This window comes from Pinus tabuliformis, chromosome Q (assembly GCF_031772625.1).
Source record: "Pinus tabuliformis cultivar Carrire ecotype Pingquan chromosome Q, CPIR1, whole genome shotgun sequence".
Lineage (NCBI taxonomy): Eukaryota > Viridiplantae > Streptophyta > Pinopsida > Pinales > Pinaceae > Pinus > Pinus tabuliformis.
In genome coordinates, this window is record NC_142296.1 from 1,150,241,226 (window position 1) to 1,150,255,510 (window position 14,285).

The following is a 14,285-nucleotide window of genomic DNA, read 5'->3' on the forward strand; positions in this document are numbered from 1 at the left end:
ATATTAATTAATTAATAAGTGTAAATCAATCAGGCCGACATTATAAGCTAAAAGATATAAGGTATCTTTCTATTCATCTATTAATAGCTTCATAATTTTCTCGTCTCTCTCTTCTCAAAATTACAGATCTCATTGCCCTGATGATGAACTCACCTAGCTAGTCCGAAACGTTGGTTTCATAAATTGCTCACAGGTTTCTCCATTAGCATAATAGATTGGTTCTTGATGAATGGAACTTTGGTCGATCAAAATCTATGAATGCGTCAATGGGTATCCATTGGTGGATACTTTGACCATATCCATATCCCCCTTGAAAATATATTTCTCCCCCTAAGCCTCCAAGTCCTTTTAAGATAAACCCATATTGATTTGAAGATCCCCTCCTTCACTAGGCTATCAAACAAGCTTGGAGGTCTTAAACAACATGGAGACATTGTCATGCATGCAATTTGGGTTTAAATGTTGTGAAAAGGAGCCTCAACTCAGGGCTTGGTCATATAGGGTAGTCCTTTTCGCCCTTGAGCGTACTATAGTCCCAAGGGATGTTGTGAGTTGTCAGTTGGTGGTCAGTTTATAGGCCCCAATTCCTTAACTGCAGCTTGGAGGTCGAGTCATGTCATAGTAACTTTTCATCTCATGTGTACCCTGACATGTCGGTGAAATTCAGTAAATGTGGGAGGGGTGGTTATAGATTGGTATAAGAGCTTGCAGGTTAAATATGTGGACTGGATAGGAAAAATGTGTTTATCATGAATGCATGTTCATTTTTCATGTGTTGTTGTGCATGCATTGTGATCGTCATTGTTGTGGTCCCGTGTCATCCTAATGTTGATGTTGAGATGATTGATATGTTTATTTAATTATACGTACATTTATTTTGCTAATCCACATATACTATGAAAATGAGATAGCCTCCCCTGAATTTCACTAAGTTATGTTAATTATATTTATATTTAGTTACCTGACATGGTATGTTTGCAAGAAGTAGAAGATCAAGATGACTAGGAGAATGGTGGACTACAACTCACATGATTCTCCCTATAGATCTGATGTACAACATGGCGATGAGTTCTCCCATAACATAGTAAAAACATTGATAAGTTTGAAAGAAGATATTAGAAGTTGTGATCTGGATTTAAAGAGGAACGCAACAAAATACAGAGATAACCATAAATAAATATAAGTAGCGGAAATAAACCAGCTAGGGAGATGGTAGCTTATCTATAAGAAGAGATGGGGCCGCTAGATGCCTTTAAATTGTGTTACAATGAGGCTCGAAGGCCTATTTATTGTTTTGAAACAATGAAAAACCATAAAACTCCAAAAACCTAACCCTAGAAGATGAAACGTCAAAATGTGGGCCCCGTTTCGATAAATTGGTACATCAACGTCGTGGGGTTGTAACTTTGGCATACGATTTTCGTTTGACGCACACAATATCTCGTTAGGAAGTTCTATCCAAGAACTATAACTTTTGGAAGAGAAACGTCAGTGCATGGTCACATGTTTCTTCCAAATTTCCCAAAAAAATATCATTTAGGGCCTCAAAATGGCTGCAGAAGTTCAGGACCCGAAAAACTGCTAAAATTAATAAATTGCGCTATAATTAAGGAAATTGGAAAAATGAAAGAGACAGTTGTGGGGGTCCAAGTGGGATAGGTGGGTGGCCATCAACATCCACTTGGATCATTCCTCCCCCCTTAGGAAGTAATTGTCCCCATTGCGTTGAGTTCCTCCGTGAGATGAGGAAGCTTCTACTGAGCTGGGTCCTTGGTGAGATGTTCTGCAACCTCTAATGTGTCTAGTAATGGTGGGAAGCATGGTCGATGGCAGTCCACATTGAACACTCATTGCAAGGAAAGGAATGGGGGAATGTTGTGATCCAAATCATTATTTCCCACAACTTTGGTAATGGTGTAAGGACCATATTGGAGTGGTCAGAGCTTCTGATGGGCTCTTATAAGGTGCTCCTTTTATCGATGCAACCAGACTTTATCGCCCACTGGAAACTTGTGTGGTACCTGATAGTGCAACGGTGTCCCTGTGGGTGAGGAGAAGATGTTCCTGTCTTCTTTCATGACAGTATCCATCTGCTACTACTACGTGATGGAACCCTTCACAGGGGTCATGGATGTGGCGACAATCATCCCCTTACTTTGGGAGCAGACTAGACAAAAAATAAATTTCCTCGTCTGGGAGATGATCTTACTACATTTCTTAGAAGAGATCAAAGAGGTGGCGGTAGATGGGGCTACCTCTGGTATCCTGTACAATGAATTAGCCAAAGTAATAATAACAATGCAAGGCCTTGACTCATACACAACATGTAACCTACATAAGTATGGTTGGCCTAATAGTACATCACAAACATCAAAAGGTGCAACATCACAAAATACCTCATCTATGAAGGGCTTTATGCTATAAGGAAGGCGGCACTACTGGTGGACTCAGAGATCTCGTCCTTGGTGAAGCCACCTGATATTATATGGCTGCGGGTGTGGAGTAGTTAGTAGGCCCAACTGCTTCACTACCTCTGTTGAAATGAGGTTCTTTTAGCTCCCACTATTAACAATGAATTGCAGCGAAAAACCCTTCACCCGCATCTGTGAGTGGAAAAGGTGCTCCCTCTGCTCTGGATCTTCGGGCTCATTCTTATGGATCTTGGTAGTGGAAACAATGGCGCTGGGCTCTGCATTGATTATTTTCTTCCCTTTGTCATTCCCCTTGTCTGGTTCTGACTCAGGGTTAGAACATGCATCTGATTCTGATGCCTTCCATTCGGCCACCAGCAACTGCATGGTCTGACACTCACTTGTTTTGTTAGTGGGGCTCTTATGGAACTTGCACCACTTTCCTGTGTCCTTCTTTGACTTTGTGGTGTTGTTCTTTTCTTACGGCTTCGATGGGTTGTCTTGGGTCACCCCGCCTCAGCTTTGTCCTTTGTTCTTCAGTTTTGTAGATCCAAAGTCTCACTTATTTTGTTTAAACTTCTGCTCAATTTTGACAATGTATCGGTATACTGTGCCAAGCGAGGAGATGTTCAAGAACTCCATCTCGTCCTGGATGTATCTGTGTAGGCAGCCCAGGTATTTGAGTACTAAATGTAGCTCAGAGTCCTTGATACCCAACTATGTGCCAAGGGTATGAAAAATGTTTGTGAACACTGCCACATCTTGGTCCCTTCCCTGCCGCAGTGTGGTCCACTTTATGTATTTATCCTCATAGCTTTTGACAGGGTAGTACTACTCCTTGATGGCATCCCAGAATGGACTTCAAGTGTGTGTGGCTGAAAATAGTGAGCCCATATTTTCATCCTTCTGCTCGCAATAGGTTTCCCACCAGTCGTTGACGTGGGGGGTTGCTTTGAGAAGAGAAAAAATAATCTTTTCCCGATTGGAAAAATCATGAAAAAAATGCCCTTCTAATAGATTTAACCATTTATCTATGACATTTGCATCTATCTCACCCTCAAATATGGGGATTTCAAAGTTAAGTTGTACCTTGAAGGGTGTGCTGTTTCTAGAGTAGCTGTTGGAAGCCGATGCGTCACCTTTGGGTAGCCGCTGAAGGATGTAGGCAAAGTTTTCCATCATCGCGTTCCTTTGTCGCTCAAGGGCTTCTTCAAGCAAGATTTTTATAGGATCTCCTGCCCCCTTGTCTTTCTTTTCATCCACCATGGGAGGCCGTCGGGATTTGTGAGGCTGATCTTGCAAAGGTTCAACCAGATTGAGCCCTAGCTCCTTATATCTCGACCTCGTTAAAAACAGAGAAAAAGTAGACTGCTCTGATACCACTAATCCAGATTTAAACAAGAATGCAACAAATTACAGAGATAACCATAAATACAGATAAACAATGGAAATAATACTTCATTTCATTACTGTAAAATACTGGAATATGCTTACAAATGGAAATGGAAATAAACCAACTAGGGCAATGGTAGCTTATCTCTGAGAAGAGATGTTGCATCTACATGCCTTTGAAATGTGTTACAATGAGGTTAGGAGGCCTATTTATTTCTAAGAAATAATGGGAACACCTAAAAATCCAAAAACCTAACCCTAGAAGATGAAACACCAAACTATGGGCCCCATTGGAGTTCTCAAGATATGTGCCTTCTCTTACGGAGGAGAAAGCTAATATATAGATATGTATCAGTGGATAGTTGGTATCATTCAAATAAATAATGTATTTTGATGAACCTAGATCATTGGAAGAATCCATGAGAAGGTTGAAGCATTATTATAAGCAATCAAAGTGCAGGACTGAGTCTAAGCAGGATTAGAAAAGCAATGAGAAGAATAAATGCAAGTGGTTTAAGAAGAGAGGAGAACCTCAGGATACAGATGACAAGGAGAATGTACTGCCACACAAGAAGTTCAATGGAGTTGACAAAGGACAAGGATTCCAGTCTAAGGAGAAAAACAAGGGTTATGATGGGAAGCCTTTGTAGTGTTGGACTTGTGGAAAGGATCATCACAAGAGAGATTTTCCACAACATCAGGGTGGAAAGCCTCACATATAGAGTGCTCATGAGGAACAGATAGTTGGGGATGTTGGACAAAGTATTCCTCGAATTTATGTAACATTGGATAATAGGCAGATTGATCATTAAGTTGTTGGCATTTTGGCATAGGTGTGGCGCTATGGTACAGGTGTTGTCCTTGATGGCACCTCACTTTGGTGACAGATCTCAGTTCATGTGCTCAGAATGAAGGAAATCTTGTATACGCAGGTACACCTTGCCGAAGACACGTATACATGCGGGTTATTCGTTCAGAAGTCACGTATACGTATACACGCACTTTTATGCACATAAAAGCGCATACATGGTGGAAAACTTATTTTTTGTCCGTGGTTGTTAGTCCTTGGAACTTGAACCTATGGTTGTGGACCATGGTATCTCGTCAGAAGAGTTGACCCTGAGTTTTGGGTCCTTCGTATTTTTTATTATGGTTTTGGACCGTGGTATTGTGGAAGGCCTAAAACTATATAAGAGGAAGGATATCATGTGGCAAGGAATTATCTGAATTATTGAATATCTGATATTGTGATAGATCTGGAATACTGGTGATAGGGTTATGGTGCAGATCTAGATCTGAATGAAGGAGGAACCTGAGCGCAAGAAGGATAAGGACTATTGATGGATCAAAATCTCAAGGCTTGAACATTGGTATCTCTGTATGATTTAGATCTGTTATATATGGCGCACTCTTGATCTATAAATCTCGGTTAACTAATGTCTGAAAGCTTAAAAGAATAAATTATCCTTTATAGATCTGTACGCAGGTTCAGTGAATTGCAGGTGCGTATAGTGCTAAGTGAACTATTCAAAAATCATGAGAAATTAGTCAGTTACGACTACCTCTCATGGAAATGGTCATACATGAATGACTTACTTAACGCAGTTGAATCCCAAAATGATATCTAATATAATGCACTGCGTAAACCCCCATACTTAAATTCAAAAAGAGTCAAGGGATCTCTACTTGAATGGTTCATGAGGCACAATACTTGCTAAGGTTTTGCAAATGGGGTAGCAAGCTAAGTGGGCTTGATTGTGGGGAAAACTCCACAGTTAAGCGCGCTTGAGCCAGAGGAGTTCTGGGATGGGTGACCTCCTGGGAAGTCCTGGTTACCGGGTGCAAGCCCCGGAAGTGATGATTGATGCTATGTGATTCATTTCACTAGTTTCAATCCCACTTCTTCACCCCTGTGAGCATCACCCGATGCAATGAGTGCTAAGTGAACTATTCAAAAATCATGAGAAATTAGTTAGTTACGACTACCTCTCATGGAAATGGTCATACATGAATGACTTACTTAACGCAGTTGAATCCCAAAATGATATCTAATAGAATATAGTCGTCAATGCATGACTATATCAACTACACAGACCATCACCTCATGCATGACAACAACCACTAAACCACCGTACACATGGCCACTTGCAAACATCAACATGCATAAGCAAGGCATAATCAACCACACACAAGCATGAACACATGTAATAAAGCATAAGCAAACAATACTTGTAAACACCAAATGCACCCTGGGCTAAGCTTTGGAAACAAAAGTATGCCAAGCACTGGCAGGAAAAACATCATATTAGAATGTAAGGGCAAAGTAGGGGCTCCCACATTTGGAACCTTTCCTGGGCTAATAAAAGCATTGTACAACAACGTTGTTTTTGGGAAATTCGGGCGAGGGATCTTGCCTGATTTTGGGAGGATAATTGGCAACAGGAACCCAACCTTTACAAGGATGAATTTGCAGATCTCAAAAATGACATAGACAACAAAGATATGGTTCTGGTAAAGGACTTCTGGGATCAGGGAAGGAACAATGGAAAATGGAGGGAATGGAAGGAGTTAGGATACAGTGACGAAAACCAGTTGAAAAACAAGGCAGAAGCCCTTACCCAGGAGCTCGAGCACAAAAGGATTCTTGTCTCTTCCTCACCGGATCAGTTAAGATGGGGAAAAAACACTGAAGGCAACTTTAACCTCAAAGAGGCCAAACAGGAAGTCACAGGATTTAACTTTGTGAATCCTAATTAGATCTGGAAGAAACTGTGGCAAAGTCCACATTGGATGAAAATAAAGCTTTTCATTTGGCTAGTGCATCAAAAGAAGATCTTAACTTGGGAGAATCTCCTCAAGAAAGGCTTCATTGGTCCTTCCAGGTGTTACCTTTGCGGCGCGCATGAGGAGACGATTAAACACCTTCTCAACCTATGTCCTTTCACTTCAATAGTGTGGGACTGGGTGGCTACTATTTTCAGACAAACCAATAGGGATAGGCTCAGCATATCCAATACTCTAAAGAACTGGAGAAAATTTTTCACAAGAAATGAGATCGTGAACAAAGCCTGGATTCTGATTCCAGGTTTTGTCATATGGAATGTGTGGAAAGAACGCAACAATCACATCTTCAAAAACAAAACTAGCAGGCCTCAACATATTATGGAGCAAATTCTAAAGCAGATCAAAAACACAGTAAGAGGCTTGCGAAGAGCTCTCCCTAAAGATCCTCCCCTGCCTCATGAGGTGAGAATTTTACTTCACTTGGGTCTCTAGATTATTGGTCCTTTGGGAACAGTTAAGACAGGAAGTCTTTTAAACAAAGGTGCTACCATATGGAAACCTCCTGCCTATGGTTTCTTAAAAGTGAATATTGATGGAGCAGCCAAGGACAACCCAAGATTAGTGGGCTTTGGGGGTGCCATAAGAGACGAACAAGGTCAGATTCAGATGGTCTTCCATGGTCATTTGGGGAAGGCCACAAATAACATGTTAGAGCTCATGGCATTAGAGCAATGCTTGGAAATCCTTGTGCGTTCAAGCTCTCACAATGTCATAATTGAAGCGGATTCAGAATTAATTATTAGAGCGGCTAAGAAAATCAGCAATGGAACATCTCCAGATAAAGTGTCAAAACATTGGAAGCTCTTGTAGGTTTATTATCGTATCCAATCTCACCTACGAACCCTTAAAACCATCAGTTTTGTTCATGTGAAAAGGAAGGCTAACATGTTAGCGGATCGTTTGGTGAATGAGGGAGTCACAAACAGGGACAGGGATTCTAGATATGCTTGGGATTCACTTCCCCCAGGTAAACTACGGGGGGACTATCTCTGTCAAGCTACCCATGATATGGACATATGGAATAACAGGCTGGAACATAAAGATCCTGAAGACCAGAGGGAGAGTGATGAATTCCACAATTCGGATTCCTCTTGATTTCATGATGCAAGGCGAGACTAGGACAGCCTCACAGGATGGAGTAACCAGTGTCATTCGATGAAGTTGGTGGCTGAAGAAGATTCCAGGGGAGCGGGATTAGCTCATGGATGGCCGGCTTGATGGAATCAAGGAACGACACATGGTGAAAGGTAGTGTTGGTCTTCCTGTGAGTCAACAGCACCAAAACCACAAGCAGTATATCGGGCAGGGTCTGAACGGTTTACGATTTTTCTGTGGTGGTCTCCAATTTCACTCTTTTGGCGACACGTCACGTGGCGAGGAGAGAGGAAACCGCCCTCCTCAGGTGGTTAACTCTCGCGCTTCTCATCCGTGCGATATTCCCGATGACCATTGGATCTTAGGTTTTAGATCAACGGTGGTGTTTGCTGGTTTGTTTTCTTTTGGGTCCGTTGGTCAGTTTTCTATTCGATTAGTGCTGAAACAGGATTGGATCAAGGACTGTCCACTGCAGGAAATCATGGGACAACAAGTGGAAAAAAGAGGAATGTTGGTTTTCCTGCATGTCATCCACTCCAAAACCACTGGCAGTTTATCGGACGGGGGCTGCATGGTTTCCGGTTTTTCCATATTCGGCTCCGATTTCACTCTTTAAATGACACATTGTGGGGCGAGGAGAGAGAAAACCACTTGTATCGGGCGGCTAAATCTCTTGCTTGTTGTCCTTCCCATATTCTTGATGACTGTCGTATCTCATTTTTTGGATCTATGGTGGGGATTGTTTGTGCAAATTGGGTGGATCCGAAAATTATTGATTATTTTGCTTTTAACTCCTTCGTGTCCATTAAGTAGTTTTTGTTTGGCTTAGAGTCCTAGGATGATTCAAGGACTTGCCCTCGAGGATCATTTAGGTTTTTTTTGTGCAGCAGCTTTGATTGTCTGCTAGATGACTTGATAGGAGGTTCTCCCCAGGTTTCTCTCGGTTTTAGGTGATGTTTGGCCTGCCTCGCGGATTGTTAAATTCTTACAGAGCAGGTGTGGCCCTTTGTAAATTATGTACATTTGGTTAAAGTTTAATATAAAGCACCACTCTTACTTGATAAAAAAAACATTTATTAGCAAATTAACTAATATCACTAAATTAATCAAATACTTATCAAAATATTAAAAAATAGTATTTAACAAATTTTCAAATAAAAATTATAAAAATGTTTATTATTTTATTATCATTAATAATTTGAATAGCAAAATATCCCACCTTATATTTAATATTTTTAAATAAATAATATTTTTTATACCATTTTTTTTTTATATCAACTTATTATACCTATAATTCTTATATGAAATTATTATACCTATAATTCAATTTTGAAATATTAATGAATAGTCATGGCTTTTAAAATCAGAAAGGAAAAATACACTATGGATATGATGTAGAATTTAATCATGATTAAGTATTTTAATTTATAATACTTTTCATAGTTTACACTAATTTAAATTTAAAAAAATTGAAATTTAACATAATAAATTTTTTTTTCAACAGTTTATTTTGGAAAATTAATGCACTATCAAATGAGGTGATTCACTTGTTCAAAGTAATTGAACTGTGGAACAGTCAGAGTTCGAGTCATCTCGCTTTTATTAGTTTGATAGATAATGTAATTTTGTTTACAATTAAAATCACTTTTTTTTAGTGATAATTTTCGAATATTATGAATATTTGAAATACATCGAATAATAATACCAGTTTTCTTCATCCAACTACTTATTTTCACATTGTTTAAAGATACAAGATTCGGAGAGTTATTTGTTTGTTTGTTATTTTTTTATTCTTTTCACATCGCTAAAGATACAAGATTCGGGCAACTTTTTGTTTCGCATATTGAACCAGATTATAATTGAACCAGATGATAAGTATAATGATTGGAATACTTCTTGAGTGTTTTCGATGTGATTATAATAATAGTTCAGGTCGTCTTTCAAACATGTTGGAGTCATCGATATTTGCGGCGATATAAGCTTTTGATAATTTCATTTCAAAAGACTGCAACTACCCAATGACCATACAGAGTTCTAGTGATACACTGTCTTAATTAACTTCGATAAATCTTGATGACCATATAAGATTTATCTTTCTAGAAGGCAGGTGGCTCACGTAAAGAATCCAAAAGTTGGCAGGATTCCAACTATCATTGTTAAAATCAAATACAGTGTCGCCGACTTTAAGCCGTCACAACGGGCTACACAGAAGCCGCAATAATGTAGACAGTTTGCCTACTTATAACAAAGAAAAGCAGTAGAACTACAATTCAATTCTATCATTTGCAATTCGAGTTCGAATCGCCATGGATCTAGCATTCACTCTCTTTTCTGTTATCATATTTGCTGTGACACTCGCTTCAACAGCAGCAGCAGCAACAGCTGAGGACGTGAAATATCGTGTGTACTACACTCACACCGATATCGAGGAATTCATCAAAAGTTCGTGCAAAGTGACTCTCTATCCGGAGCTCTGCGTGTCGTCGCTCTCTTCTTACGCAAGCCATCTGAGGCCCCGGCAAAGCGATCTCGTGAATGCGGCCGTGACAGTCAGCCTCATTAATGCTCGCAACGTTTCCGTCTGGGCAGCCGGCCTCGGAGCCAGATGCGCCCCAATAAGTGTAAGAGAAAAGACGGCGCTCAAGGATTGTATAGAGAATTTCGGTTACACCACGGAGCAGATTCGCGAATCTCTGGTGGAACTGAAACATCTGAGGTGGAACACATTCAAGATTCAGATGAGCAACGTAGAGACGTGGATGAGCGCTGCCCTCACCAACGTGGACACCTGTCTTAACGGCTTTCAGGATCTCAACGCCACGGGGAATTTTACGGCCGTGGTCACCGCCCGCGTGCAATATGTGTCGGAATTGATCAGTAACGGCCTCGCTCTTGTCAACCGCTTTCCTGCTACCAGAGGATATAAGGAACTCCAGCTTTGAAGCCTTAAAGCCGTTTTAAAATAATACTTTAAATAAAATCTTAGTTTGGCAGCGTATCATTGAGCCAAACTTTGGCCGTTTATGGGAACTTTTGTAATAGGCTGATATAATTAATGTTAGTAAATGAAAGTGGAATAATTTGTGAATAAATGTATGTCTGTTTGAGTTTATTGTCTCTAAGTATGGTGTAAATTTTATTTGTCTATTATCAAAGTAAAAATTTTGTTTATATGAGTTAAAATAAAAATTTTAAAAATCTAAACAAAAAATAATTATACAAAACATTTAAATAATATTTATAAATAAAAAATTAAATCTTTACATTTATTTTTAAACTTATTTTAAATCAATATTTTAGAGTCAGTTAGTTTAGGGTTTTATTCATTTGAGGGTCTTCAAAGAAAGCAATACTTCATGGTCAGGATCTTTTGAAGACTCACAAGTTAATGTTAGTTTGGAAATGTTAAGATCGTTTTTCAAAATTTTTGGACACTTCAGTTAAGGTCTGAACTTTGAATATATAATTATGTTTATGTAGAAAAAAAAAATTGTGTAAATGGAAAAGTTTCATTTTTTAATTTCACTCTGTTTTGCAGGGTTGGAAAGCTAAAAGTAAATTAGGAAAAAGGAAAATTTATGAAAGTGGTTATTCTTTTTTTCTAAATATATTTATATTTTCACTGATTTTAAATAATAAGTTTAGAATAGTGATTTTCTAAATATGTATTCATCCATTAGACTCTTTGGATTTAAGTTCTTAATAGAAAGAGGAAGTATGAGCATTTTATTTTTAATTGTATCTTAAATGTGGTTATATAATTTAGAATTATTTAAAATTATTCAAAAGCTAAAATGAATTAGGAAAAAATAGTGAAAATATCTTCTTATTAAAAAAATAAAGTATATATATTCAAATCTTTATGATGTATATTATCAAATTTTTTCCGAATTACAAAATTTTCATTTAAATTTTTATCCTATCGCATCCAAATTCAAACTGAAATTCGAACTGGATAACTATAATTTAAAAATTAAATTATATTTCATTTTAAAAATTTTAGTATTAAAAGTAAACATAATCATTAATTTTAAAAGAGCTAATGCCCAGGATGAAGTGGCTTTGGCTTCCATCAAGAATCAAGCATGTGTGTCGAATCCAGGGTCCAAATGAACAACCAGTCCGAGTGAAGGGGTCTATTTTGCTTTATTACGATAGCTTCTAATTTTATGGTATCTATCTATATAATATTATTAATTTTTTATTTTATAAATTTGCGCGGTTGATACACTATGATTTTAATAAAGTAACTAATAATTTTAATAAAGTAACTTTACATTATTGAAGACGTTTGACGTTACATCATTAAAAAAAATTATTTATTTTGTTATATTTAAAATATAGAAATATTTGTAAGTTATTTATTTATGAATAATAATTAAAAAATTAATATTTTATGAAATTAATTTTATTAAATAATAATAATAATTTATAACGAGAGTCATTTGATGGTAATGTTACTGTACGAACAAAAATGTTGACATATAACGTGGGCCTTTGTAGTCATGGCATGGGGGCGGTCATAAATCAGTAACAATTATTAGTACAAAGCCCTTTAACCCTAAACTGAATTTAGCAAAAACTTCAAAAATTTTCATATTTTTGTTATAAGGCAAAACTAATGTCCCTATATCTGGTGAAGGCAGTGACATAATATTTAAACTAATATAATTACAAATTAATTTCATTTACTATTTTAGTATTTATTTAAAGTAAAACTTTAACATAGAACATTTATCTTAGTGTAATTTATTATGATTAGAACATTCAATTAACATTTTTAATATAATATTTTAAAATAGAATTTTGAGATGGAATTTTTATTTTACACTTTATTATGATTAGAATATTTGAGTAATTATAATTTTTACTTGTAAATTGAATTTTTTTAATTTAAAAAAATGAAATTATATTATAAAGTTAAATATATATTTCTTTGGATCTAAAGATCACAGAGATTTATGGGTTTTTCTTTTTTCTCCTTTTTCTTATGAACATTAGTCTACCATGTAGAACTATCTATTACAACTAACGATAATGTTGAATTTTCATTTTTTTTTTTGAGAAAGTGATATAGTCACTGATTTGGCTGACTTCGATACATCTTTCTCGCCATTTGATTGGTATGATTCATGGTTATGATTTTTCCCACAAATTACAGAGAAAGCTATAACTGAAGTTATCTCTTTTTTCATTGCTGAAAGATTTTCCTTCATTGAGGATTGTGTTGGTACTATTCGGGTTCCTCTGCTGAGGATTATGTTGGTACTATTTGGGGCTGACTTGGATCCTAAGATTTTGAGTTGTACGTTGATGCCTTTTGCTACTAGGCGCCTCTCTTCGTTTGACCTATAGAATTATTACACATATTGTTATTGAATCTGACGAATCCATCTGTTGTAAGAAAACTATCCACATCTTGTGCACTTGCACTTGTACCTGTACTTGTAGCACTACATGTTCTTGTACCTGTACTACTACTCGTATCTGCACCTATACTATCGTCTGTACCTGTACGAGTACTTTATTGTAACCTGTGCATACTCTCCATATAGTTGACATCCTACTGACCCACTTGCAATATCCTATCTTGTAAGTCTGTCCCATAGGAGCTCCTAGTTGTTAAGTGATTTACCTATATCTGTCTGCTAAGAGCATCTACCACCCTATTCTCCTTTCCTTTAATGTAACTGATCTCGAATTCAAACTCATTGATCATGGCCAACCATTTAGCTATGTGGCATTCATATTCAACTATTCAAACAAATACCTCAACCCAATGTGATCACTCAGCAGTACAAACCTCCTACCGAGAAGATAGTACTTCCACATCTTTAATGGATGTATGTTCACTGCTAACTCAAGATCATGTGTCAGGTATTTATGCTCGTGTTCATTTAGTTTTCACGACTCATAACACACCACCTGTCCATCCTACATAAGGACACCACCAAGTCCTCTCTTGCAAGCATTTGTACATACTACAAACTCCTTGTTCGAATATGTAATCTTTAACACTGGAGCATGTGTCAACAACTGCTTAAGATGCTCAAAACTTAATTCACACTCCTTCCATTCAAACTTCTTACCTTTCGTCTGCAATGATGTGATAGGATAAGTAATCTGTGAGAAGTTCCTCATGAACCTCCTATAATAGCATGCCAACCCCGTGAAATATCTCACCTCATCCACATTCTTAGGAGCTACCCACTCCATGATGGCCCTTATCTTTTCTTGATCTACTGCAATGCCCTCCTTGGAGACAACATGTCCCAAGTAGTGTACCTTAGTTTGAAAGAAACTACACTAGCTGAGCTTAGAATACAAATGATTCTCTCTCAAAAACCTCAACACTGTTGTTAAATGCTTGACATAAACTTCCTCATTTTTATAATATACCAATATATAATCAATGAACGTGGTAAAAAAATTATGCAAATACGGACACAACACACTATTCATCATGCACATAAACGTAGTTGGAGCATTAGTCAAACCGAATGGAACTACAACAAACTCACAATGCCCATACCTAGTCTAGAA

General features: G+C 37.5%; 1 pseudogene; it reads left to right on the forward strand.

Moving 5' to 3' along the window:
• Positions 1 to 10,048: 10,048 nt before the first annotated feature.
• LOC149223695 (pectinesterase inhibitor 9 pseudogene) lies at positions 10,049 to 10,684 on the forward strand (annotated as a pseudogene).
• The last annotated feature ends 3,601 nt before the right edge of the window (positions 10,685 to 14,285 follow it).